The following is a 14,292-nucleotide window of genomic DNA, read 5'->3' as shown; positions in this document are numbered from 1 at the left end:
GACTGACACAAAAATAATGCTAAGAATAAAAATTGTGATATTTAAGCACTCTTTATATGCAAACACGGTGGTAAGTGCCAGGGTAGATGCAATTCAATCAGAACAGATGCAGTCCCTACCCCACATAAGGCTCTGACCCTAAAAAATAAAGTGGAAGTTCAGAGACATAAGTGCTGGTGGGAGGGAAGGGTGAGTACCCAGGTGCTGAGCTGACACAAGTTGTTGAAATGGCAGTTAGGGGAATGTAAGATGGGAAGAGGGTCAGATTTGTGTTGGACCATGAATGCTTTATGGTCCTTTTCAGTGAGTACTGCAACCTTGACATCAGTGCTTGTGAAATAAACTGTGCCAACTGCTACACAGTTGTAGGCTCACCTAATTAAGAGATAACAATCTAATCTATTTTGCAAACAGACCTTGTGCTATAAGGTTTTAAAGATTAGTCTACTTTCACTTTCCTATAAAAATAATAATTGTGGCATTTACAAGAACTTCCCTTAAAGGCACAGCAGGACCTGTGACTCTCAAATACCCACCACTGGTGAATTCATCCTCATTAATCCTTCAGAGCATCTCCTTATCTGCCTATATAGCAACTGAATGCCAGGACCAAAACTACAAACTTCTATTCTACCTTAGGGCAATTAGATTAGATTAAGCACTGTATTAAACTCTGGGGTAGATAGATACAAGGTAATCAGGTCAGACATGTCTGCCCCACATGGGGTTCATAGTCTGAGGAGGGAGAAACTGGTATTTCATTCCCATTTTACAGATGAGGAAATTGAGTCACAGAGAAATTAAGCGACTTGCCCGAGATCCCACAGCAGGTGGATCTGGGATTAGAATTTAGGTCCCCCGACTCCCAGGACCATGCTCTTTTCCATTAGGTCTGCACTATAGGTAGGCTTTGGACCAAGCAAATACAGAACCCAGACTTTGCTTTCTAGGAATTTAGGCAAGGCAAGGCAGCATAAACATCCTGTTTGTACAGTTATCATCCAGCCATGAACTGATCACTTCACATATTCAGGTTTGCTTTGCTAATAAAGAAAAGACATGGCCTGTCGGGAGGCCTTGTCAGAGTGGAGAGGACAGCAGGGTAGGTTGCCTGAGGTTGCTACTCTTCCTTAAACTTGGGTCGAAGGGCTCAATTAGCGGCTGAGTGACTCATCTTCCCAGAATAGGTATGGGCTGATGTAGCCCATTGCAAATTGTCTGAAAAGGAATTAAAATTCTCTAAAAATCATAAGAATATATGCTAAGGGCAAGGTTTTTGCAAACCTCATTTTTGTCATAACATTTTTAAAAGGAAAAAAACCTTCAGCAAATGGTGTGTATATATCCATCATATAACTAACCCTCATTTCCCTTATTCCCTCTCCCTTGCACTTGGATTTGTATTCTTTATTCACCCCTCCCTCAACCTCACAGCACTTGGGTGCATATCCATTATTTATTTTAAGGTCTCTCTCCTCCTATTTACTCTAAACTCCTTGTGGGCAGGGAACCGGTTTACCAACTCTGATGTACTCTTCCAGGTGCTTAGAACAGTGATCTGTGCACAGTAGGTGCTCAGTAAATGTGATTGATTGATGAATCAACCGGAGGCCGGGCACCTTTGCTCTCTAAAATGCTTCTCACGGTGAGGGGAGATGTGTAAGTGTTTTTGAAGGGGAAGAGGTCCTTTAAACTAATTGGAAACAGGCTAAAAATGCAGGTGCTATTTAATCTCGGAAGAGGTATTTGAAATATGGATCAAAAGAATCTATGTACAGATAAGTTGTAATGTATGAGATAATCTTGTAGCAGCTCCCAGGGCTTGGGCTTACATCTTCCTAAAATTCAGTTTGTAAAATAACAAAGTGGGAAAGGGTCTGGAGTGTATTAGATGAGGCCTCCCAGGCTTACTTCATTCTGGATCCCATTCAGGGTAGTTAAGAAGAAGAAAACGAAGAATGGTGCTTGTTAAGTGCTTACTAGGTGCCAAACACTGTTCTAAACACTGAGGTACAAGTCATTCAGGTTGGACACAGTCCCTGTCCCACATGGGGCTCACACTCTTGAAGCCACTTTACAGCTCAGATAACAGAGGCCCAGGAAAGTTGTGACTTGCCCAAGGTCACACAGCAAACGTGGCCGAACCTGGATTAGAGCTCAGGTCCTTCTGAGTCCCAGGCCCATACTCTATCCACTAAGCTACGCTGCTCCTCTTAAGTATTCCACTTAAATGTTTCCCCAAAGCATCGCAGAGGGGACAGTGCACTGATTTGACTAGAATGTGAGAAGCCACAGGACCACTTCAAAAGCTACCTTCAGGAGAAAGTCGAACTATTGCCTTTCCTCCATCGTGTGCAAAAGCCCTTAAATTCAGCAATACATTTATGTAGTACTGGGCTAGGAAATTGGGGTATGAAAAGATGGTGCTGAGATGAGAAGCAGCTCGCTTTCACTTGCTCTCTCGTCTCTCAACCAAGGCAGCGGACAGCTTGGACATAAGCGCCTGTAACAGAGAAGTAATCAGGGGGCTTCCTCTCCTCAAGGGGCTTAAAAGGACTCGGTCTGAGGACTACTTACTGAAATGGTCAGATTGAAGGCATAATGACTGATACAGTGGTGGGGAAGGCATTGTCTTGAAAAAAATAATTTGCAGCACAGGTGTTGGGCAAGATTGGACCGTCCACTGGTCATCGTACACTCTTCTTTTCCCCATCGTTCATGGGGCAGTATTTCAATGTTGTATTCCAGCATTCCTTGAATTGATTACATTACAGCTGGGGTTTGCTCTCTGATATATGTGATAATCCCCTGGGACAGTTTTCATAATAGACTGCATATTTTTCTTTCCCTTCAGAAAGATGCAGTTTAACTTCATCTTGGGAATCTTTTTTATGGGTTTTTTTTTTGGATTTCCATTTTTATTGTGTATAAAGGACAATAGGTCTGTAGCCAGGGCCGGTTCAGGTGCTGCTGCCCAGGGAATAGGAGAGAGGTGGTCCTGTCTTAGGTGCAAAGCTACCACTGCCCCAGACTGAAATCCATTCAGTTAAAGGGGCCACTTGGTGTTATTCCCATTGAGAGCCACAGGAACACCCAGTGATATCGTAGAACCTCAGAATGATTTTTCTTTTTTCCCCTGCGCTGGCCAAGTTTGTGGTGCTCTGGTCACCTACTCGAGGTCTTGGATGGGGAAGGCCTTGTCCTCCCAGCACTCACAGGGGCCCCGGAGGAACGGGAAGAGTATATGCCCTGAGCTCCCAGAGGGAGCTGAGGCTGCAGTGATGCCGCCAGCTTTGAGCCTCCACTTCTGAAATCCATATGGCAGTCCTGATTTCCCCTCCAGGCCCCTTCTGCTTCCCCAATTTCCTCCCCACCCTCCACCCCAGTTTTCTTTGCAGGGTCAAGAGGGGATGGGCCCTGGCAAGAGGCAAAACACATTCCACATGTCCCTGGGGTAGAATTCTGTACTGCATATGTAGGAAGCAGAGAGAGGAGAGGAGGCTTAGAGCCCTGTGAACTCCCAAGACTTGTTATCCAGGCTTAAAGCGTGTTTGTCAGGAGTTACTTAAGCTACCATGAACAGGCACAATCCCTGATGCCAGATGTCTAAGTGCTTTCAGAGTTGTGTTGCACCAGACAATTCTTCATGGAAGGGATTGGGAGTGGGAGGGGTGGGAGTGGGGAAGAGAATCATAGTCCTTTGGGGGATTTGGAGCAGTGACTCAGAGGTGGAAGAGGTGCAGTGGATGAGGTACCATTGTAGATATTGATGCCCATGCTGGGCTAGGGACCAGCGAGCCAGCCAGAACGGCTAAAGGGGACCATCTTCTGGCTTGTTTGCCTGTGGTCACGATGCTATCTTCACTGCCTTGAAAAGTCAGCTCCCTCTGCTAGCCCAGTTCATGGGAACGAAACCAGAATCATAACCAATAAGCTCAAAGCCTTAAGCAGAATGAGTCAGCAGGGTCGTTGAGCCCCTACTATGGGCATTACATCATCCCTGGTCTTTGAAAAGAAGTAGGGTACACAAGCTTTGCCCTTGAAGAGCCAGGCAGTACACAGAAAAGGTGACCATATGATTTATGTTGACACAAGGACAGAGGAAAGGAATGGACATACTAGGGTCTTAATTTGTGCTTTCAGGGTAGCAAGGTGCTTAGGTCACACTGTCCCTGTCCACCCCTCCACCATTATGACTGCTGACTGTGGGAACAGGCCCAGGGCTCCTCAGTGTTTCGGAAACCTGATCCTCCTCACTAGACTGTGTTATAGAAACACAGATTGTGTTATAGATTTATGTATACAGAGAAGCAGCGTGGCTCAGTCGAAAGAGCCCGGGCTTGGGAGTCAGAGGTCTTGGGTTCTAATCCTGCCTCCGCCACTTATCTGCTGTGTGACTTTGGGCAAGTCAATGTCTCTGTGCTTCAGTTCCCTCATCTGTAAAATGGGGATTAAAACTGTGAGCCCCATGTGGGATAACCTGATCACCCTGTATCTACCCCAGCACTTAGTGCTTGGCACAGAGTAAGCGCTTAACAAATACGAACATTATTATTATAGAAATAGCTTAAAAGAGTCGTACTGGAATTTTGTGTATGCACATGTCCCAACTCTTCTTTGGATTAATTTCTCCCATTTTAATCTGATCCAGTATTATCCTCCACTAGATTGAATCCCCTTGAGGGCAGGGATCATGCCTGTCAACTCCGTGGTGTTGTACTCCCCCAAGCACTTAGTACAGTGGTCTGCACAGAGCAAGGCTCAGTAAATACAGTTGTCTGAGGAATGTACCCTTTTTGGGGGCCCTATAGGTTTTGACCCAACAGTTTGTGTAGTGGGTTTGTGTTGTGGGTTGCTGAAGCTATCAGACTTGTCTTTATAATTTGGGGATGGGATTTGAGCGTGGGTTTCAAAAATTGAAGTAAAACAAAAATGCACCCAGTTCTCCTGTAATGCAGAAGTTTTGTTTTTGGAAAGCTTGCTTGCTAGTCCTCCCCCCTGTTTCGGTACTCTCCAGTTTGGGTTTGGTGAGCATGGACCCTTTCTTCCGATGTCATGTCAAGCCATTTCCAAGCAGGCTTGCCATTGACAGTGGAGCTTCCCTAATTCCTTAACCATGATCTAACCAAAATTCATAGCAAAAACTCACATTATGGCAGAACTGGAGGCCTTGGGCATTAGGACCTGCTTTAGGGAGTGCTGAGGGGATTAGTACAAGAGACGCAACATCAACTCAATTTTCCAGCAATTTCTACATAATACTTCATGGTTAATATTTAATGGGCGTGTGAGGATCCAGATGTCACCTGGCCCCAGGCCACTGAAGTAGTGCTCAAGGAGCCAGTCACCGGTCCGAAGCTGGCAAGAGAGTTTGAAGATGATTTTGCTTCAGAAAATGTACTTCCTAGGCTTAGGGAAGTTTTCGTGGTTTTGGATTGTCATAGGCAGGAATAAGATTAATATTTGTCACTTTGCCCTAGAAGAGGAAGAGAATGAAAAGCCACTCGGGTGAAAAATTCAAGAATCTGTTCTTGTGGGGTGATGGAGAAGCAGCTGACTGGCTGGACTATGACAGTAATTGTTAAGTCTCAGACTTAAGGGGCAGAAGGAAACCCAAATCCAGCTTTGAAAAGGGGAATGCAGCCTGACACCTTAAAGAGGAGGGCCAGAAAAAGCTCTCCAATAATTGATAAAGTAGGAAAAATCACTACATTTTTTTAGGAAAAAAAATCTTACGGAAGGAGTCCGTCTCTTTAAATGACAGTGGAATTACTCAAGAGCTGATTTTGGTTTCCAAAAGGGTATTTGGGGGAATTTAGTGCTGTAGGAAAGCACCTGGAGAATCAATCGAAGGACTTTGAAGATATTGTTGGAATGAAGAAGGTGTTTTTGGCCAGTTCGTACATGGAGCAGTCAGTTTTAAATACGCTGTGGCTCATGGGGCCAAAGGAAGATTCATGGGTGTTTTCGCGGGTGGAGGTTTGAGGGGGAGAGGAGAATGAAGGGAGAGAAAGCATCTCTTCTGAAGTTATTCCCATTTCTTCTCACCAAACCACACACTTATAAAAACTAAAAGAAAATTTTTAAAGCTCCTTTCAAGTCTGAAGCCAACTGGAGTGAAACTTTCCATTCCCAAAAGGAAGGAATTCAAAATGGTGACTCAGTCCACCTCCTCGCTTTAAGTGTGTTTTTGTTTAGACCTCCCAGCTCACTCCTCCCTGATGTCCTCCTGGTTGGACTTGGAAAGGGAGGGAAAGAGGGAGTTGGCATGTGGAAGAACCTGTGCATGCTGAAAAGCCAAAATGATTCCAGATCATCCCAAGCAAAACAAATGTGAATTTCCCCTGTGCTCCAAGTACTGGCATTGAATCCTTTTTTCTATCCCAGCAGATGTGCTTTGGAAACTTGCGCAAGCTACTACAGAGCAGGAGCTAAACTGGCTAGCTTTCCTTTTTTATTGGATCCAGTTCTGAGTTACCAGAATCCAAAATTCTTGAGCCAGTCTTTTGTGGGTTGTTTTTTGGGTTTGGGTGTGTGTTTGTGCTTGGTATGTTTCTAGATTGGCTATAGCTCTATAAAGTTCAGAAGCAGTTCCCTTAGTAGCTTTTCCTTAACTATGGAAAAGTATCTGGTTTTTAAACTAATTAATCCTGCTTTGAAGTTGAGTGCGTAATATAAACAATGTTTGTTTAGAAGGTTCCATTGAGAGTATAATTTGTAGATACTTTGTGACTTCCCCATACTCTGCTTCTACTCTGCCCCTACTTCATTTTTTTTTTTTTTTTTTTTGGTAGGTAAATACTGAACACCTTCCTCTGTAGTCTTGGAGGCCTTTTTATTTTCCCAGGGGTTAAATGAAAGGGCTCCACAAAGCTTTTTAGGGGATAAAATGTTTCACAAAGCTTTGAAGCCTTCACTGATGATTCAAGAGTTTCAGTAGCTACGCTAGAGGTCAGTGTGCATTCAGAACATATTGAGATATTTTCCTTCTTGCAGACTTCTGACTGTGTATGGCAATAAAGGTATAAGATAATATTGATGTCTCCATGAATGGTTAACTGCTGAACCAAAGGGCATTCAAGCAATAGCTCCCAGTTTAAAACAGAATCTCTTTCCATCCCCTCTCCTTTCCTCCCCTCCACTTTCCGTAAGGTTGTCAATGTCAGCTTGGGATGCATTTTCTGATTCGAAATAGTTTTCATTACTCTGGGTAAATACATTCGAAAGGAGAGTACTTTCTAACTCTCAGCACTGTTTTGGAATTTAAACCTGACAGGCAGCCTGGTTTAGTAGCTTAATCCTTTACCTTGAAAGGCTATTTAGCCTTTAGATACTCTATTCCCCCCAAGAAGCCTTTATTTATAGGCTTATTATGTGGAATATTTTAGCATGCGCCTCCCAGCCACCCCCAGCAATTCAGCTGTTTGGTGGTCTTGTCCATACAGTAAGGCCTGTACTGTTGGTTGGCATCTTGCTTGACCTCTCTATCCTTGGTCACTACATAAATACATTCTTTACGTGAGTGGAAGGAGTTGCATGCTTAGTTCTATTTTTAATAGAGGGCTCACATAATTCCCGAAACACCCAGTGGTAACTTGTTGATTGTGGAGTTGTTACAAGGCCCTCCATCACCTCGCCCCCTCCTACCTCACCTCCTTTCTTTCCTTCTCCAGCCCAGCCCGCACCCTCCGCTCCTCTGCCGCTAATCTCCTCACCGTACCTCGTTCTCGCCTGTCCCGCCGTCGACCCCCGGCCCACGTCCTCCCCCTGGCCTGGAATGCCCTCCCTCTGCACATCCGCCAAGCTAGCTCTCTTCCTCCCTTCAAAGCCCTACTGAGAGCTCACCTCCTCCAGGAGGCCTTCCCAGACTGAGCCCCCTCCTCCCTCTCCCCCTCCCCATCCCCCGGCCCTACATCCTTCCCCTCCCCACAGCACCTGTATATATGTTTGTACAGATTTATTACTCTATTTTACTTGCACATATTTACAATTCTATTTATTTTATTTTGTTAATGTTTTGTTTTGTTGTCTGTCTCCCCCTTCTAGACTGTGAGCCCGCTGTTGGGTAGGGACCGCCTCTAAATGTTGCCAACTTGTACTTCCCAAGCGCTTAGTACAGTGCTCTGCACACAGTAAGCGCTCAAAAAATACAATTGAATGAAAACAGCCAAATAATAATCTTCTTATCCATTGTGCTGGTGAGAAGGCACTGGTGGTGGGGACCCCAATGGGAGGTGATAGCCCAATGAATAAGGTGATTTTGTGAGGTTAATTACTTTAGGCCTTAAACATTTTTTTTAACCCCAAGTACTCCCCACCTTTTCCCACAGACAGGATATTTTCTGCACTGAATTGAAAGCCACATGTACCCCCTCCATCATGTTTCTTCTCTGTGCTGCCTTCCAAGTGGGATTGTGGCCTTTGGCATTTTCTTAATTTATATTTGGATCTCTTTTCAGTCAGTGAAAATTGCTGTTCACCAAGAGATGGGCAAGTGGCTTTTTCAGTGACTGTTTCTCTCTCTTTCTCCCTTGAAGGAGGCTGTGGAATAGCTAGGGATCATTTTTCATCTCTGCAGTCTCTTCATTGCTTTGGCAAGGCTTTTCTGGATCCTTTGCTCAGACTGGCTCTTAACAACCCTGCGTGAGCAACCGCTCAATTCTGTGGCCTGTCACCTCTATCCTCTGCTTATCAGTCAACCGATGGTATTTAGTGATGTTCTACGATGTGCACAGCACAGTGCTAACCACTTGGAAATGCACATTAATGGAGCTAGTACATGTTCATTAACTCTCTTAATAGAGTTAATAGACTTAGATTTATTACAATCTAATAATAAATCTTAGATTAATAGAGTTAATAGACATGCCTTCAAGGAACTTACAGTTTAGTTGATGAGAATAATTATGGAATTTAAGTGCTTATTAGGTACCAAGTACTGTACTGTGTACTGGGATAGATACAAAATTATCAGTTTAGACAGTCTCTGTTTCCCACATAGGGTTCTCAGTCTGAGTGGGGAGAGCAGATGTTGAATCCCCATTTTACAGATGAGGAAATGGGAGCCCAGGGAAGTTAAATGACTTGCCCAAGGTCATGCAGGAGGCAAGTGGTGGATTTGTAATTAGAAACCAGGGGGCCAGAATTAGGGAGAGAACCTTTCATGGACTGGGAAGATCTTGCTTCTCTTTCTTCTCCCCGTCTTCACACAGTCCATGGGATCCATTATTTTGCCACACTTCTTGGTGGCTGCCTCTCTGGCAGACTTGACTTGGAAGAAGCCATGTGCAGACCTCAGCTCTCGTTACTGAATTCACTGCACATCTGTTGCAACACTCAGTCTCCCAAGCCCCAGTCTTTTGGTGCTTTCTTAAATTAATCTCCATTGTTATTAAAAGTCATCGCCTAAGAGGAAACATTAGGTGCCAGTGCCCCATCTGTTCTTTGCACCGTGGAGATGTCAGACGTGTTGGAGATCTGCCATGTGTTGTGTAGACCCTTGTGGAAAATTTGCAAAAATGGGATGATTTTTAATCATTATAGGTTCAGAGCTCTGCGAAGCCAGAGAGACAAAACCTCATAATTGCAGTTCCAAATATCCAACTGGCGACCCGGCAAGAATTTTGCTTATTCGCCGCTTTTACAGCTGACAGGTGTTAGGCTGTCAGACAAGACAGATTGGAATTCAGTGGACTGTCTGAGCCAGAATTTTCTCAAAGAGAATGGATGAGTTTCTCTAGCCTTCGTGTCTTCTTGTATGTGCAGGTTATTATCATTATTATTTTTCCATTTTCTTCTAAACCTCCCTCCTCTACTGTGGTTGGGCTTGGAGAGCCGAAAGAATATCTTTCCATGGTAATGGGCAAATTTCAAATCTACCTCTCCAGCCCAGACCTCCCAGACAACCTACAGTCTCACAGTTCCTCTTCCTCCCGGGCATCTCCAATTGGTTGCCCCACCAGTGTGCCATGTGTTTTAAATGGAACTCCTAATCTTCTCTCCAGCTTAGATGTGAGCCCCATATGTCCGGCTTGATTAACTTATCTATCCTAGTGCTTGTGCAGTGCTTGGCACATAGTAATGCTTAACAAATACCACAGGTTTTATTATAATTATTAATCGGTTCCTTCACTAAGCTTCCATTTCTGCCTTCCACCTTAGCCTTTTGGTTTGCCTGTACTCCCCGCTATCTTTGAGCTCTCAATTAAATTTATTGCCAAATCCTGCTGGTTCTTTCTACTCACAGTTCCCTTATCTGCCCCTTCCTCTCTAGACTAATAGCTACAACTGTTGAACAAGTTGCTATGTCACGACTAGAGTATTGTTTCGGCCTCTTTACTGGTCCCTCTGTCTTCAGTCTGTCCTTCTTTGTACTGCACAGCTTCACAGCTGACCTTTTTGAAGCATCACTTGGCACACTTCTCCATTGGCTTCCAATTTCTCTCCACATCAAGCAAAAATTCCTTCCAGTGGACTCCACGTCTCTTCACCAACTCCTGCCGTTTTACCTCTCTGTTCTCTCAACTTGCTACTCCCTGAATTGTTCTCTGTGTTTCCCCTGGGCTAACTTTCTCTTTGTACTTCACTCTCAACTCCCCCAGCTAAGTCCCCTCACTCAAGTTGTCCCTCTGGTCTGGAAGCACCTCCCTCCCCGCGTCTGTCAGACCACAGCTCTTTGCAAAGTCAAAACCCACTTTCTCCATCAAGCCTTTCCTAATGAATTTCTAGCATCCCAAGTCATAGCAACCCATCAACCATCTCTATCACTTTTGTATTAATTTATACCTGTCCCCAGCTCTTGAGCATTTATGAATGTTTTAATGGCATTTAAGTGCTTATATGCTGAGCATTGGAGTGTGTATCGGTCCCACATGGGGCTCACAGTCTTAGAGGAAGAACACGTAATTTATCCCTATTTGTCCCAAAGAGATGAAGCCATCTGCTGAAGATCACACAGCCGGCCAGTGGCAGAGCCAGGACTTGAACCCTTATCAATCAATTAATTGTATTCATTGAGTGCTTATTGTGTGCAAAGCACTGTACTAAGTATTTCAGAGAGTACAATACAACAGAGTTGGTAGACATGTTCCTTACCCACAGTCCTTCCATCGGCCAGTTATACAGTACAGTTATTCAGCTTATGCTATTCATAAATATTTAAAGTATGTCTACCCGATTACAGTGTAAGCGTCTTCCTTCTTTCTGGAAGACCATGGCTTAGTGGAAAGAGCACAGGCCTGAGAGTCAGAGGACCTGGGTTCTAATCCTGGAATTTACTACTTGCTTGCTGTGTGACTTTGGGCAAGACACTTAATTTCTCGGTGCTTCAGTTTCCTCATCTGTTAAATGGGTATTAAATATCTGTTCTTGCTCCTTCTTAGACAGTAAGCCCCATGAGGGACAGGGACTTGGTCTGACCTGATTAACTTGCATCTACCTCAGTGCTTAGTACAGTGCTTGGCATATAGTAACCGCTTAACAAATGCCACAATTATTACATTATAGCATTATTCAATGCACATAGAGTGCACCCATAGAATATCCCTACTTCACCTGGGAAGATTTCTTAGAAGCATGAACTTCAGTATTTCAATCGGTCTTATGGTCAGCTCCCCTAGACTGTAAGGAACAAGTCTACTCTCTGTTTAGTGTACTTTTCCAAGCACTTAATACAGTGCTCTGCACATAGTGCTCGATAAATACTGTTGATTGATTGAGGGGGATAAGGCTCTTAGGCAGACTGACCTAAACACAGCACGAATTAAGTGCTTATTCTCTGCCAAGCACCGTGCTGAGCACTGGGGTAGATAAAATACCCTCAGGTCAGACTTGGTCCCTGTCCCATAGGTTTATGAAAATAACTCCCCCAAATGAAACTTGTTGTCTTAAATCTCTCTCCAGAGATGTTAATAAATGATGAACATTAAAAAGACTTTTTCAAGTTCCTCCTGATATTGGCACTGCTGTGCCTGTCAGCTGATTAGATTTCTCAGCAGAGAGCTTGTTGAACACTGCCAGCTAAATTGCCTACTTAAGGCTCAGCTGTCCCGACTGGTATTCTGCTGGCGGCAACAATGGCAACAGAGCCATCACTTTTGAACCATTTCTATTCAGTAAATATCCTCTCGTAATCAAACATAAACCCCCTTAGTTCCCTGTCAGATCTTGATTTAGGAAACTTCAGCCCGAGGTTGTTTTAATAAGCCCCATTAACCTGGTCAATCTCATCGTTCTTGTCACAAAAATAAGGTTATTTTAAGTGCTTTTACCATCATGAGACTTTGATTTTACTAATTTCATCAAGAGGGAAAACAAATGCAGCGGTAGATGTGTATCTTAACTCTGATATTTTAATTTTTTTTTAATGAATGAACAGGCAATCTGTTTCACTTTGAATAGAGCCAAGTGAGTGATTGTTTCCATGCTGTGTTTACAGTCTGTTTTAAACCCCAGCAGTTTTTTTCACTACTGCCTTTGGTAGTGCCAAAAGCCCAACCTTATTGAGCCACCTATATCTGAACCAAACCCTATACATTTTGCTTTGAAAACTGGCATCTTGTGCACTTGAGTTCATGTCCATTCAGTCAATGGTATTTTGTGCACGCTTACTATACTAAGGGGCTTACAGTTTAAATAGGGGAGACAGCCGTTAAACAAATTCCAGTTAGGGGAAGTAACCAAGTGTAAGAACATGTACGTAAGTGCTTGGGAGTCAGGTGAATACCCAAGTTCTTCTTGTGGGCAGGGATTGTGTATACCAACTCTGCTGTTTTGTACTCTTCCAAGTAATTAGTATGGTGCTCTGCACATATTAATACTCAGTAAATGCCATTGTATGGACTTGTCTATACAGCCTGGATTGCAACCAGTCAGTGAACATTTCAGAGCTCCTCGTTCCTTGCCAATTTCTTAGTAATTTTTTGCAAACAATAACAGAAGGAACTGGTTGATGGTGAAGAAGTGCAGCTAAGTTAACTGTTAGGGGAGGAAAAAACTAGGTTTTCTTGCTGTACTGCTAAGGTGCTGAGTTTTGGTATGTAAAAGAGAAAAGGTGTCCTTTTATTGGGTACCTCTTAAAGTGTATTTTAAAAATTAGATACACCACATTGCTTCACATGCAGTAGTCAGAGGGAGTGAATAATTTAAAGGGAAAGTTCCTCTGAGTCAGTAAATTAACCATGGCGAGAACCCTACTTGAAAGCATGAATGTATGAGGTCTCCATTTGTCATTTATTCTCTTATTTCCTAGATCCTGCTTAGCTTAATGATATCTCATCTGTGGTCTTTTTTTTTTCCCACTCCTATCTTTCAGGGGAAAGTCCTTATAGATGACCTTGAATGCTGGAAGAGCTCTGATGTGCTTACTGGAGTGGAACTCCATATGTGAATCCATGAATTAAAGATCAGTGACAAGGTAAGTCCCTTGGGGGCAAAATGCATTAGCTCTTGGGTGTGGTTCCCCCAGGCAACTTTGTGGCCTCTCTGAGAAGTTAAGCTCTATTGTGAAGGGGTAAGGAGGGTTCAACTAACTAAATCTCTCCAGAGAACTACAGCTACTCTAAAACTTTAAGGGTTAAGCAAGTAAGAAGGGAAAATTAGTTTTGAAGTAGGGCAGAACATCCAGGTGGGATGATTGGGAATTTCCCACTATGCCTCATCCTGATTCTCTCACTGCCTCATCCTATCCAGAAGCCCTAAGTGACAGAGAAGTCATCCAAGTCACCCCCTATCATTGTGAGCTATTTCTTCTCAGCCAAGTGGCAGAGCTTTGGGCTTGGTACATGAGGATCAAATAATCAATAAATCAATGATCAGGATGATACAGAGAACTCCCAAAGGCTCGTGCCATGACAAAGAAAGTTTCATGGTAATCGTATGACATTAACAGCCCTCCAAAATCCAGTCTCATGCAATTTTTCTATGAACTTTTCTGCTCATAAGTTATTAACCATTTCCCTCCCCCAAAATATTCCTTATTAAAGTGTTAAGTATTCCTTTGAAAACCTCTCCCACACCAGAAGAGGATTTTAGTCAAATTCTGCTGGCTAAGCTACTCTGAAAGCTGTTTTGCATGTTGAAGTAATTAATGTCTCAGGAAAGGGGCTCAAGCAAATGGAAGTTGGAAAATTCTGTGTGTGTGTGTGTGTATGCATGTGTGTGTATGTGTGTGCACACTAAAGCATGCACGGGCTCACACTTAGAGCATACGTGTGCACTGGAAGCCTACTAGCTGGGTTTGCACTGATCAATCATAGTAGAGAATTAAGAAATTCTCTCAGGTACTGTGTTGAT

The 14,292-nt window shown here is 43.6% G+C and overlaps 1 protein-coding gene across 4 annotated transcripts in view; it reads left to right on the top strand.

Moving 5' to 3' along the window:
* Nucleotides 1-14,292, top strand: part of SVIL (supervillin) — a 292,499-nt gene that overhangs the window by 146,521 nt on the left and 131,686 nt on the right. For all 4 annotated transcript variants that reach the window (XM_038755658.1, XM_038755659.1, XM_038755661.1 and 1 more), the window contains one exon: nt 13,313-13,414. The gene's annotated coding sequence lies outside the window, so the exon portion shown is untranslated. The remainder of the gene's footprint in view (nt 1-13,312; nt 13,415-14,292) is intronic.

Source organism: Tachyglossus aculeatus, chromosome 13 (genome assembly GCF_015852505.1).
Source record: "Tachyglossus aculeatus isolate mTacAcu1 chromosome 13, mTacAcu1.pri, whole genome shotgun sequence".
Classification (NCBI taxonomy): domain Eukaryota; kingdom Metazoa; phylum Chordata; class Mammalia; order Monotremata; family Tachyglossidae; genus Tachyglossus; species Tachyglossus aculeatus.
Note: the sequence above shows the minus strand (reverse complement) of the source record. Positions and strands in the feature narration are given on the sequence as shown.